We start from the raw sequence: 14,628 nt of genomic DNA, 5'->3' as shown, positions 1-14,628 counted from the left end.
GAGATCTCTAAGGTTCAAGGAACACAAGAAAATCTGTCGTGCTCGCATTCACTCTCACAGAAGTGACAGACTATCAGATGTTATGTACAACTAAGTGAACTTCCTAGGGCGAGGGTCAATTCCGTTGTATGGCCTGAACCACCTCTTTCTCTCCCACCTGTAGAACACTCCTCCGTCAGTACATTCGACGCAAAGACTCTTCCTTTCATTAATTCTTGACAAGAGGGTGGTAGTGATGTCCACAATGCTGGCTACTGAAGGCAGCCGGAGGCAGTTAATTGGGCAAACCCAGTCTTACAGTGGATGGGGAAAACATTAGAAAGCGGTACTCTTCCTAATTAGAGAAAGCTACTCATGCGGGGTACACAACCTTATTATAACAGTAAATACTCAAGTATTTCCAAAAAGCTGACCCTACGTTTATCATAAACACTTAAACTGGTGGCTGATGGTTCATCCATTCTCTCCTAAGGTATTTCAAGGGTATTTAGCACATGGCAGGCAACATGCTGGCCCCCAGGGATGCCAAAATGGGTAACACGTGATCCCTGCTCTGCATCTCAGGGTGGGGAGGGAAGGGAGAGGGAAATGGTGGCAGGGACAGATACTCAGGAGATAATCATACCACCAGGTAGGAGGCAAAGTGAAGAACAAAAACCACAATGGGAAGGGGTGGTCGGGAAGGTTTTGCAGAGATGGAGATGACCAGGGTCATCCAAGTGGAGAACACGGATCTGGAGGAGAAAAAAGGAGGAAGAATATTTTGGGCGGAGAGAACAGAATACAGAAGTGAGGGTCAGCATTAGAGCACCTGGCCTTTGGAGGAACGGGGAATCCTGGGATATGGTGAAAAGACTGGAACATCAGAATAATGATGGAGAAGAGGATGAAAGGGAAAACAGCTTCCTTTAAATGGTGAGGGGGAAAGAAGAGGAAGGAGCACAGATCAAGAAGAGATTTAAGACACACATCAATGAAATGCCACATGTGGACCTGCTTTGGATTCTAATTTGAGTAAACCACTGCTGAATTTTTTTTAAAACAATCAGGTAAATTCTAAAATGGACTGGATTTTAGGGGAGAGTAAAGAATCACAGTAACTTGTTTTTAGGAGTGATAATGGTTTTTTTTTTTTTTTTTTTAAGATTTTATTTATTTGACAGAGATCACAAGTAGGCAGAGAGGCAAGCAGAGAGAGAGAGAGAGGAGGAAGCAGGCTCCCCGCCAAGCAGAGAGCCCGACACGGGGCTTGATCCGAGGACCCTGAGATCATGACCTGAGCGAAAGGCAGAGGCTTTAACCCACTGAGCCACCCAGGCGCCCCTGATAATGGTTTTGTAGGGGGTGTGTGTGTGTGTGTGTGTTTGTGAGTTCTCATGTATTAGAGATGCATCCTGAAATATTTGAAGCCATCGCAGTATGATTTGGTGCCTGGGATTTGCTTTAAAATAATCCAGCCAGCAAGGGGGTGCCTGGGCGACTCAGTCTGCTTCAGAATTCTTTCTCTGTGCCCCTTACCCCACTCACGTGTGTGCTCTCTCCTTCTCAAATAAATAAATCTTTAAAAAATAAAATTAAATTACATAAAAATAAACTGCTAGAGCAGAGAGGGTGGGAAGGGCCAAGGGGAGAAAGGATGGAACAAGATGGGTCCCCCGTGAATAATACATACGGAGTGTCAACTCCCATGAGAGCCACGCTGGACTTGGAAGTCCATTATGATACAGTCCTGAAATCACCCATAATAAAAAAGTCTTAGAAAGGCAGACCTCATAAACTCTGCTGAAGGGTTTGAACTAGGTCCTCTAAACCTTGCTTTCAGATTTCAGTGTAAAAGAGAATCATCTGAGGAGCTTGTGTAAATGCAGATTCCCAGGTGGCGGTACCACAGATTCTCAGTGGGGCTAAGGCCCAGAAATCTGCATTTCTAGTAAACATTCTAGATTATTCTAAAGCTGGTGGTCAGAGCCACACTTTGAGACAAACCACTGGAGGTAACAGGAACCACCCAAGGGCTGGGAGAGAATTCGAGTCTGGGTACTAAAACCTCTGGCAGCACTCTAGCAGACGGACCTGAGGAGGGACAGGGGAGATCAGAGAGAATGGGAGAGCCGAGGGCCAAATCAAGAGATCTTTGTAATGGATTGGGTTTGAGAGTCAAGAAGGGGGAAGCATCAGGGGTGACCCCAAGGTGTCCTCCAAGGACCCAGTGCTGCTTCTCGTGCCCCCCGCGTCCACAGCACCTAGTGCAATGTCCTCCACATTCTAAGAACTCAGTATGGTTAAACAACAAAAGAATGAGTAAAATCACCTACTCGGCCTTTTCCCTACCGAACTAAAAGATTAACATTACTGTGCTTCCCTATAACACTGAAGGGAAAAAGATATCAGCATCTCAAGCAGCAAGAGGTAACAATCTATCCCAACATCAGAAAATGACCGGATCCACAGGGCCCTGCTAAGTGGTGGGTCACTTGTCTCCTTCCTCTACTAACTCCGTGAATTCCAGAAGGGTCAAGACATAAATCCAAGCAGTGACACCAACAAATAAAAGCAATGGTCAGCGAAAACAGGATCCACTAAATAAAAATGAGAGTGAAACACTTAAAATGAAAAATAAGTTGCAGATTGGGATTTTTTTTGCGGGGGGGTATAAAAGTCTGGTCCATGTTAGTTAAGTCCAGAGAAAATCATTCTGGGACTGCTGTGGCCTCCTGCATGGAGAACAGGGCTGTTGTGCAAACCTCTGGGCTCTTGCTTCGTACCTCTGCTTCTGTGGTACCCATGCTCAGAAATGTCTGAGGGCTCCCTACTGCCTTCAGAGCAGAGGCTTGATTCCCGGCCATGGCTCCCAAGAACCCCACGGTCCAGCCCAAACTACCTTCCCAAGTCTATGTTCCTCTCTGTCCTACGGGAGCCCTCTGCTTCAGCCAACAGAGGGAAAGGAAAACCAAAGAAGAATCTTGGTTTCAACATCTGATCATGTCATCTCAGCAAGCCACAGAATCTTTCTGAGTCTCAGTTTCCCTACCTGTAAAAAGAACCTAATATCGACTTTGCAGTTGCTGGAAAGCTGTAAGTTCATAGATACAAATGCCTCACTCAATTCCAAACAGCCCCCCATAAGCTCTGTGAAAATATCAGTTCCCATTTTGCACACTCAGCTTCCCACATATGACTTTCCACTCTATTCCCCACGCTGCCCCCCTCCCCCCGACCATGGCAAGCTAACCCTGGTGACTCATGACCTCCTCTCTCCTTGCCAAGTACCCCTGTTGTCCTGGTCTTCCTGAAGGGTCCAGCTAATGAATTCTGTGCCATCCCCAGGAGTCCCACCATGGTTCTACTACCCATTAGGCATCATTTTTCTCCTTTGGATTTCCAAACCATGTATTCTTGGCCATTGGTCAATCCCTTGGCAAATGGCAAATGCCATTTTTAATCTTTCTGATCTCTTTTTATCTTTGCCCAGTCCACTACATCGAAGTTTGGTAATCTCTTTATATTGTCTCTGCCAGTCCCTGCACAGAGTAATTACGTTTTTTCCCCATGTTGGGATGACATGGGCCGGTTAGCAAGAACCATTACCCAATCTCTTGATCTTGAAAATCTGGACAACTTGTGTTGGATAGCAGACATTTATTCTTGTCTAGAACGGGGGCTAGAGTTCATAATTTGGGGTAATCACTCAACCCTGTGATTATAGGCAATTTGAGGGCAGCTGGCAGGAAGAAGTGGCCACCAAAGAAAAACTTTGCTAGTTTGGGAAATGCCAGCCCCAAATCTATGGAAACAAAACGCAAGGAAGATGAAGTCATCACAGCAATGGTAAAGAATCAGAAGGGAGCCTTGGACAGTCCCAGTATTCACTGGTATATTAGTCTCCAACACCCGGGACAGGTGCCCTGAGGAGACACAAAGGGAAAGAGAATATAAAACACTCAAAAGCTCCTCTTATTTTTATTTTCATTACTGAAATGTTTTTGAAAGACCAAAGGCTTCCCAGAAAATTTTTTGCAGCAGGCAGGTTCCCAGCTCCGACCCCGGCCCACATGAAGGAGCGTCCCAGCAAATGCCGGGATCCAGGACACCGTGCCCTTGTTTTGACCAGACCTGCACATCTTGCCCAGGATGACCAAGTCCATGTGTCTGGAACTATGAGTGAAACACTGCACAGAAATGATGGGGCTGATATCTCTGGGCATGGCGAACATCACATCGAGGGGGCTGGCTCCCAAGTTTCCATCACAGTAAGCCAATGGTGTTATGCAGAAATCAACAGCCACACGGAGGAAGCTAGACTGCAAAGAAGAAACTGGAACCCACAGAAGACGGGGATGAGCACCCCAGGGACGACGTAGGGAGCGGTTCCACTGACTGCGGACCCAGGACATGTTTTTTTGTGCCTCACCACCTGCCCGGTGGGACTGATTATTCGATCTTTGGGACAAACACTCTTTTACAGATGCCAGCCTGCGTGGCTTTCCTTTCCTTGCAACCAAACTACAACATTCTCCTTTAAGAGAAACTAAATAAATTCCACCGGGAAATCCCTCTTATAATCTATTTCAACTGACAGCAGCTACTTCTGTCTGATTTATTACCTTGGTAAGCCTTCCTTCTGGTGGAGGGCAGGGGTGCGATCTCTTTTAAAGCAGAAGGGATCCTACACTGGCAGGGCCGGCGTGTGCAGCCCTACATTACAGTGCCCTACTCGATGCATCTAAACTAGTTTGGTCAGCTTCTCCATTCCCTGGAAGCTGGGGAGCCACCACATCAGCAACTCCGTTGCTAAGGCAACTGCTTACTTTCCATATCAACTGCAAACTCGTTGCTATGGAAACACATATACAAGAAAAATTCCTCTCTCCAGCCAGGGACCAGATGGCAGGGAACTCAGGGAAGTCATGGGTTAGGGGGCTTTGCTAAATGGGGTGTTTACTAGAGTGCATTTCTCTCCCCCATCTCCGAGGCACCACAGGCCCGGAGCACAATTAGAAATTACCATCTCGTTACAAAAAGCAAAGGTTTGTTTTCTGCCTGCAAAACTACAGGCAGGAACTACAATAACTACAGGTAAGTTGTTTTTGAAATAATTCTGAATTTCTCCCTCTAAATATGAACCTCTTTTGTTTTTATTCCCCATGCTGAAGATACCCTAAAGTGAATTCTCTGGTCAAACGGTAATGGAAATGTAATTTTTAGTAAGAACTGAAATAGAGGTTTGATTTTTCCTTTCTGATGGAGAGATAATCCAGAAATCCTCTTTAGTTTCCACCAACTAAGTGCTAATGTGTCCCAGATTTATACCTCTGCTCTGACTTCTCTGCTGAGCTTGAAACTCACATATCAAACCTCCAACCTGATAGCTCCACTCAGATGTTCAAAAGCCACCTCAAATTTAACATGGTCAAAACGGAATTTTTGCTCTGTCCCCCATCTGATTTCCCAACACTCGTCTGCCCACAACCCCTCATCTGCAAACTCTGGTCTAAGCCAGCATCATTTCTTGTCATCTCTAACCTCCACCACTGGAACCAGCCCAGATACATGCTTCTCTCCCTGATGTCTCTTTAAAACATCTCATTCTCCCTCTTTAACGTGCTTTCTACTAGCCTTCTTTCTGTTCCTTGGACATTTCAAGCTGTTGCTACCTCAGGGCCTCTGCACCTGCTGTGCTCTCTGTTCCATCTTTGCAGCACCCCTCTTGCCTTTTTTTTTTTTTTTGACAGACAGAGATCACAAGTAGGCAGAGAGGCAGGCAGAGAGAGAGACACAGGGAAGCAGGCTCCCTACTAAGCAGAGAGCTTACCCAGGTGTCCATGCATGGACCTACTGTTTAACATGGACATCCCCCTCCCCTTCTTCCTGCCCTATGGACAGTCTAGAACAGATGGGTAATTAACTGTAACAGGTCACCACTATAGCCTCAGCACCCAAACTGTGCCTGGCACTCCCCATGTATGTGCGGCATGAATGATCACTGTAAAAATGCTTCTAAAAGGACAAGCTACTTTTTTGGCAAACGCTGAGTCTAATTTTTACTTTGCAAACTACGGCTTCTGCAGGGTCTCGGAATGAAGGCTACGAACATAGGTTCTCACTTTTCATGATGGCGTCTGTGGAAGACACTGGAAAGAACTGGGCATCCCATGCTGTATTTTCAGAATACTGCGCGGGGCGCTGCTCTGGGCCACACTGCTGTACTCTGATTTCAGGAGACCCTGGATGCTTTCTTCCCCTCCCACCAGAGCCACGATGAGAGTAGCGCTCATGTGACTTGGCCTTTTTTTTTTTCCCCTCCTAAAAACAAAGTGTACAAACGTCCTGCTAGCTGACTGTTTTCTGCCTAGTGACATTAGTTAAATCACTTCTCGGTCCTGTCCCTAGAGGAGTACAGACACAGCCTCTGCGAGGCATTTCACGGAGCCCCAACAAATGGAAGGCAAGCCCGAACTCAAGCCCACCGGGCACAGAGCAGAACCCCACCTATCCTGTGGGGACAAGGGGACGAGACCAAGGGGTCACTGGAGAGCCTCTCCCCTGGGAAGCAGCACAATCTCTCCGCCTGTACTGACTGGTCTCCTGCTGAGTTCACAGGCCCGTGCGCACGTGCACGCACACACATCAAAGACTTCATCCCGTTCTTGGAACGCTCTGTAACCTCACACAGCAAACTGGCAGGTTATTATTGAAAAAACAACTTTACAGTGCTATCTTCAACCATACATTTCCTTGCTTTTCTTATCATACTTGGCACAGACTACATCTTCACCTCTATCAAGCTATTGCTTTTGAAAATATTAAATGCAATTTAGCCAGAATATCTTGAAGCAAAACCTTGGTTAACTGCCATGTTTAAAAAAAAATAAAAAATGGGTCAGCGTCTCTGCTTTAGTTAAGTTACCAGAGCAATTTAAAGTTTCCCCCTTGCTGTCTTAGCTTCCCCACCGATTCCTTACACTTACTTATATAACCTCCCTGACCACCCGTCTCTCTCCTTCCTCTTCCTTGACACTGTTCCAACACATCCCTTGGGTCCAGCAACATTCATCTCCTCTAGACCTCAGTGACAGAAAATCCCATGCCTGCTTAGCAACACAAGCAACGTTTTATTAGGGACTGCAGTGGGCCCAGCCACAAGACTACCTTTCTTAGCCTGCTTTGCAGTCATGTGACCAGAGGACAGCCAATGAGATGAAAGCAGACCGTGGGGTTTCCAAGAAAGTTCCTTAAAACTGCTAACTCAGAGGTGCCTAGATGGCTAGTTGGTTAAGTGAGAGCCTTCGGCTCAGGTCATGACCCCAGGGTCCTGGGATTAAGCCCCACGTCTGGCTCCTTGCTCAGTGGGGAGCCCGCTACTCCTCCTGCTTGTGTTCTCTCCTGCTACTCTGCCTGCTTGCGTTCTCTCTGCCAAATAAATAAATAAAAATTTAAAAAAAAAAAAAAACCTGCGACATCAGTGGGACCCCCACCTTGGGTCCTTCCCTGCACACCCCTTCCTACTTCCTGCATGGAGAACATGCTAGTTGATGCCACCTCCAACCACGAGAAGCCTCTGAGAATGGAAACCAGCACTGACCAGGAACAGCAGAGCAGAGAGAGAGATGGGATGTGGGTCTCTGCCCAACTCAAGACTTATTCTATGTGACAGACTAATCCCCCTGTAGTGTGTTTAATTCACTGTTGTTTGGATTTTCTAGAATAAATAGTCAAACCTCATCCTACGTTATCCATCCTTGGAGGTCCCGTGCTCATTCCCACACCAGAAGAATGCTTTCTGAATTTAGTCGAGTGCTTCCCCCCCAATGAAGAGTACCCACATGACCCATTTTGGGGAAGAAAAGCTTTCTGACCTCAAATGACACCTGTCACCTCACTGACCTGGCACGCTTCCCATACCTGTGCTGGTTTCTTCTTCTTCATTTTTTATTATGGCTCCCATTTCCCTGCAATCAAGTTCCTAAAAGGCGAGAACCAAATCTAGCTTTTTAACTTAACCTTTCATATTACCAAATAATTCTACTGAACAAGCTAGTAAGGAGAGGACCCTGATTTCCCTGAAATCACAAGTAAAGAGACACTGACGACCTACTAACACGGAGGCACTCCACGGAACCATCTGGGAAGTTCTGATAGTAACTTCATGCCCATGTTATACCAAATGCAGCCAAAAGATTAACCCTCACAGGGCTACGCAGATGTATTCACTGAGACAAGCGGCAAATATTAAAAGTGACAAGAGTGGGGAATGGGAATAAGGGACTTTAAGGCAACCATAAAACCAAAATTCATAAACAAAAGACCTGCCTAATAAACCACAGTATCATCAAAACAAACACTACATTAGCCTTTTAAAAATACACAGTCATCTGTTTCAAGTGCAAAAATGTCCACTGGGAAGATGGGGAATTTTCTATAAAATCTAAGACCTGCCATCATCTTGCCAAAACTTCACAGCATTAAGATGACCAAGGGCTCTGAGAGAGAGAGAGTATGGATTAATCCAAACAACCCATCATTATTTATGAAAGAAGCAAAACCTATGACTTTCAAATAGGAGGTCAGTGTGCCAACTTCCCATATTATTTACTGCAGAGAATTATCCTGCAGCGAAAGTGATTTCAAAGGGAAATCCCAAAGCCTCTTCAGCTCAACGGGGGTAGATTCTGAGAGCAATTTCTTGTTGCTTGGATATCCAGGCAGTGCTTCAATGAAGAAGCACCCCATACACCTACCAGGTACCAGGTAGCCCTACCAAAGAAAACACGACCTTTTTTGAACCGTTCGTGGGGAGAGCTACTGGCCACCAGTGGGGCCCTCGAGTCCAGAAGAACCAAGCTTTCCAGAAGACTTGTAGGGCTCCTTAGTGAGGTCAATAACAGCAGTCACTGTGGGAGGACCTGAGAAAGCAGTGTATTTTTGAAACAGAAGGGCCAGAAAGGAATGATGTGGGTGACAGGAAACAGATAAGCAAAAGGAAGGCACAGGGAGGAAGGAAGGACTTCTGCTGGTAAGTTTCAGGAGCCAGGAGGAAAGGGGGTGGGGTGGTGGCTCACTGGACCACCAGCCGCACATTCAACTCTGCAGCCTTCCAGCACTTGGTGTATTGAGTAGATTAGGAATGGATAATAATGGACATTTTAAGAAGTCTTTTGAATGAGCGGACAGCGAACAGCCAGCAAGATTGGGACAACAGAAATGCATTCCACCCCACCGCCACCAAGGCGTCTAGTATCTGGAAGAATCAGGAAGAAGCAGAGTGCTGGGATCAGTGGGAGAGCATGGCCAGGGATGGTACAGGCTTCTTGGAATGACCGGATGCTGGTACAAAATGCTCCCTATTCCAGGGCCAGCAACATGGGGTTATATTTACTTCAGGCGCTGGGACACCATGAAAAGGTTTCAACCTCCTAAGGCAACAAAGTCTACGTTTAGCACAGACAAGAGAAAGCCGCGTGCTAGGCAGTATGCACTGGTGAGCAAGAGGCAGCCCATACGAAGAAACTTACACATTCTCCGCATGCCTCCGGATCCCATACTACCCTGATTTTTAGGACCTTCCCCACCAAAATCAGACCACGCAGTCCTTCAAAGGGCATCCCTTATCCAAAAAAAAAAGAAGTCATCTCTTCTTCCTAAAATGACCATCATTGGAACGGGTACACTGACTAGCATCACGGGAAAGGGAAAGGCTCCTGATACGGTGTTGACGCTACCAAAGTGGTGGGTGGACTAGAGGCAACAGTGCATATAGGGGTATCCCGCCACGTAAGAGATCATTTTCCAATCTGCCTTTGAGAAAGAATCTCATCTACCTGGATGGAGAAGCGAAACATCAAGGGACCTGGGGATTGGAAGGGAGGGCTTGTGTGAACAGTGTCTATGCACAGAGAAGGGACTCTGGACTTGGGCCAGGTGAGTGGAGGGGGCCTGGAACGGATCTTGGAAGCAGGAAGCCTAGAGGGCAGTGGTAGGCTTCGTACAGATGCCACATCTCTCTTCCCATTTGCTGACAAAGACAGAATCTGGCCCCATCTCAACAGCACAAAAAGATTCTCTGTATTTACCTTTCTCTACCCTGCACCTCCAAAGTAAATTCTGGGTTTACTGGTGTTATTTTAGTTCCCTATAAGTCATGCAGAGATCACCTGCAACAGCCTGTCTACCGAGGTGTAATCGAGCACCCGGTTATTTAAGCGGAAGGCCCTTCAAAACTGGAGGGAGCGAAGGTGACTTCCTATTCTCCTACTTACCAGCTTTGTGACCTCTGGCGAGTTCCTTAACCTCTCTGAGCTTAACTCCTCACCTATTTGAAAAAGGAAAATAGGACCTACCTCATAGGACTGTAGTGAGGAAGTGGGATATTGCATATAGAGGGTTCAAAGAAGGCGCTTCCATATTATTATCTGTTATTGTTATTACAAAATACAGGTAGCTTTTCCCTTCTCCTGAGTCAGAGGTTCCATTTGTTCATTCGCTTTTTAGCGAATGGACAAAATCTTGGGATCCTCCAGGAATACGCAACACGCAGAGTCACAGGGCACGCGGTCAATAATTTCAGGCTGTCTGCAGAGCCTCTGATATCCAAAGACCCCAATGAAGAAGCCCGCCATTACAAATTCCTGCTTCTACGTGAGAGCCAAGACAGCTTAGCACCACCAACCAAAGCTAGAACCACTGGCTTCTAATCCACTCCTCTTTCAACCAAGACAAGTTGCCCATATTAATAAGCTAAAACTGTATTTAAAGCACTCAGCCCAGGGGGCACCTGGCTGGCTAAGTCGGAAAAGTATGCAACTCTGAATCTCGGGGTTGTGGGTTCGAGCCCCTGCTGCACACAGAGAATACTAAAAAAAAAAAAAAAATTAAAAAAAAAAAACCAGCTCTAGATATAATAAACATACTTTTTTTTTTTATTTGACAGACAGAGATCAGAAGTAGGCAGAGAGGCAGGCAGAGAGACAGGGGGAAGCAGGCTCCCCACTGAGCAGAGAGCCAGATGCGGGTCTCGATCCCAGGACCCTGAGATCATGACCTGAGCTGCAGGCAGAGGCTTTAACCCACTGAGCCACCCAGGTGCCCCAACATACTTTTTTTTTTTTTTTTTTAAAGATTTATTTATTTATTTAACAGAGAGAGAGAGAGAGAGAGAGAGATGCAGCAAGAGAGGGAACACAAGTAGGGGGGAGTGGGAGAGGGAGAAGCAGGCTTCCTGCTGAGCAGGAGCCAGATGCCAGGCTCAATCCCAGCATCCTGGGATCATGACCCCAGCCGAAGGCAGACGCTTAAGGACTGACCCACCCAGGCGCCCCAATAAATATACTTTTGTACAGTGTTTCCTTGATAAACCCTCTTGCAACAACATTGTTCTTTAAACTGCTAAGAGGTAAAGGGAAGGCACAGAAATAGAAACACACATACCCTAGCTGTTATAATCCAGTCTGTAAAAGGGAATGGCACTTTACTTCTCCTTTACAAGTACTCAAGAGAGGTTAGCGCAGGCTCATCTTACAGTCTTAACCAAGATCTGTATTTATGGGGTATAAAATTTATTCTCAGACTTTGAAACTCTCCTGTGATTGATTCAGGCAAAGGACCAGCCACAGCTGGAGGGGAACTCTGCACAGGTGGAAACAGCCAACCCCGCATGAGCCCACAGATGACACTCAGCATCCCCAGGAGGGGCCACCAGCCTTCCTCACGTGAGAACATGGGAGAACGCTCTATAAAGCATTTTGGGGGTGGGGGGTGGGGGGACCAAACTTGATCCAGCCTTATTTCCTTTTCACAGAAATACAAGGGGATAGAAGAACATGCTAAATGAAATCGCCATGAAGCCGCGGGAACATGGGCCACTCCAGAGCACAACGGATGGGTCTCTAACGAGGAAGGGCACTGGAAAGGGGAACGGCCAAGACTGCTGTCCAGGAAAACAGACGCCAGGCACCTAACAGCCAACTGTAGAGCATAAACCACGTTTGGATCCCAATTCAATCAAACATTCTATAAATCCTCAGAGATCTCCAAATATGGATCTGATATTAGGTGAGACCAAGGAAGTGTCGGTTTTGTCCAGGGAGATGCCGGAACTGAGCTGATGTAAAACCTTGCGATTTTTCTTCTGCAAACGGGAGGTAAAAGAACATGGGAAAAAAAATAATAAAAATTAAATTAAAAAATAAAATAAAAAATAAATAATATTATATAAATAATAAAATAAATAATAAATTAATAAATTAATAAAAATTAAAATTAAAAAGTTTTTTAAAAAAGGACACGAGATCTGGATCTGCTTCGAAGCTTGCAAACTCTGGAGCTGGTTGTGGGCAACGGGGGTGAGAAGGAGTCATCATGCTACTCTCTCTCCATGTGTGTCTGAATTTCTCTAGGATTACAAAATTTAAAAATTCTATCTTTCACAATCCCTTTTAAGTCTTTACGTATCTAAGTCTTATAAGAGATAAAATGTAGGGGCACCTGGGTGGCTCAGTTGTTAAACATCTGCCATGAGCTCAGGTCATGATCCCAGGATTCTGGGATCAAGCCCTGCATCGGGCTCTCTGCTGGGCGGGAAGCCTGCTTCTCCCTCTCCCACTCCCCCTGCTTGTGTTCCTTCTCTTGCTGTGTGTCTCTATCAAATAAATAAAATCTTTAAAAAAGAGAGAGAGAGAGAGAGAAAAAAAAAAACGGAAGCAAAACTGTCTACTCTCCCCGACTTACTCATTCATGAGATGTTCCGATGAAATCTCAGCTTTGGAAAGAACCCAAGAGGGCATGTAGTTCAGGGAGTCTCAAATCTGGCTGCCAGTCAGAAACACCCATGGAGTTTATCAGAACCACCAATCGTCCCCAACCCACCTCAAACCAGCTGAATAAGCATCTCCAGGGCGGGGGCCAGAAATGCTCAGGGCTTTGCAGAGCCCAGGGGGTAGCTGGTGCAGTCTTGTAAGATCCCTCTCCCACATCCCAAGCAGGCAGGTATCCAGCAGGGGATGTGTTCCAAGCCCGCAAGGATAAGGACCACACCAGATCCTGCAATCTCAGTTATATTAAGCTGAAAACTGTGTTCCACACTTTTAGAAGAAAAAAAAAATGTGACTACAACGTGCAAGCCTTCCTTTCTCCCCTTTCAACGAACACATTTCTCACCAACATTCGGGGCACCTGGTCACTGCACAGTGGCGCAACCTCAATGTGGAAGCTACCAGCAAGTAAAATCCCCAGGGGGAGAAAAACAGCCAAAGAGGCTTTCACTGAGCAAACTGTCAGAGAGAAGGCTTTCCCCTTTACTCAGCTAGCCAGAGGAGAAACCCCAAATGGAGGGGCCGGCACGGGCACACCTGGAAAGAGGTGGGAGTAACCCAAGAAGGGAGGAGAAAAGGGGGAAAACTCACACTCTGGGCTCTGTTCTCGTAAAATCACAAACAATGGGAACAAACTCCCAATGACAACATTGACTGGCATCCGATCAGAAACACGTCAATACAGGTCGGCACAGCTAGGAAGCCAGAACCCCACATTTCCTAAGATTAACAATCTCAAATCCTTAAAGTCATTCTCCTTCCACAGGACAACCGTCACCCCTGGAAAAGTGGACTCCCAGAGCGGGGGTTGGGGGCACACAAAGGGGAGATGGCACTCCAGCCTGTGTGCCTTCACTCACACGCACACCTGTCACTCGGGGCGGGGGGGGCAGTCTCCTCCCTAGTCTCACTGCACACTGCGGAGCTGCTTTGCTGAATGGTTCTGAGTGAGCGTTTGCTCCGTTACTTTTCTGTGTGCTGGCTTCGTGGCAAACACGGAGCCAGGCGGGCGGTGACACGCAGGACAGACTCACGCCAAACTGAACGTGCTGTTGGCCGCTTTCTCGGGGACATGCGGCTCTGGGGGACCTGGACAGCATTTTCTTTACTGCCTTCTCATCCTGCAGTTGCTTTCTAAGATTTTTCCCCTCCTAACCATAAAGACCCAGCTATACAGAAACGTTTAACAGCACGGACTTGGATCTTGACAGGGTTGTGGTGAACTCTCTTTAAGTTCAAAGAAGAATGGTAAAGCAGTCAACAGAGCCAAGTCCGAGGTCGGTCTCCTCGTGCTCCTTCGGCGAGGGGGAGGGGAGGAAAGAGAGCAGTAGACACCCGGGGACAGCAGCAGCGCCCCACTTAGAGAAAAATACGGACGTGCGGTCTATCTGCATGTGCACACTAGACCCAGGCATCGCCTGCCCCAACAGTCAAAGGCGAAGCTCCTGAGTGTCCACATCTTTGCTGGTGTTCCCAGGCAAGCCCCCTCCTCAAACCCTGCACGCCCCCTCCCCATCTTGAACATAAACTCCAGGGGAACAGCATTTGCAGAAAAACGTGTCCAGCTGCGGCAAGGAGAAATATGGCGTCACCCCTTCCTGATTCATACTCTTCCACGCTGAAGACGAGCAGAGTCTTCTCCCGCTCAGGATTTTACTGCAAACAGGACCATGTTTCTGGAGAAGGAAAGGCCCCAACACTGCACAGCCAGTGGTCCCACAGCCGAACTTCAAGAAGGGGCAAAAGCAGATCTCCAGCTATACACCGAAATGTCACTACCACGAAAACCCAGGCTGAAACATACAGGAATAATGCAACAACT

General features: G+C 46.9%; 1 protein-coding gene across 6 annotated transcripts in view; it reads right to left on the bottom strand.

Moving 5' to 3' along the window:
- FOXN3 (forkhead box N3) overlaps positions 1 to 14,628 on the bottom strand; it is a 398,885-nt gene that overhangs the window by 206,221 nt on the left and 178,036 nt on the right. The window lies entirely within an intron of this gene.

The sequence above is a fragment of the Meles meles genome, chromosome 6 (assembly GCF_922984935.1).
Source record: "Meles meles chromosome 6, mMelMel3.1 paternal haplotype, whole genome shotgun sequence".
Taxonomy (NCBI): domain Eukaryota; kingdom Metazoa; phylum Chordata; class Mammalia; order Carnivora; family Mustelidae; genus Meles; species Meles meles.
Note: the sequence above shows the minus strand (reverse complement) of the source record. Positions and strands in the feature narration are given on the sequence as shown.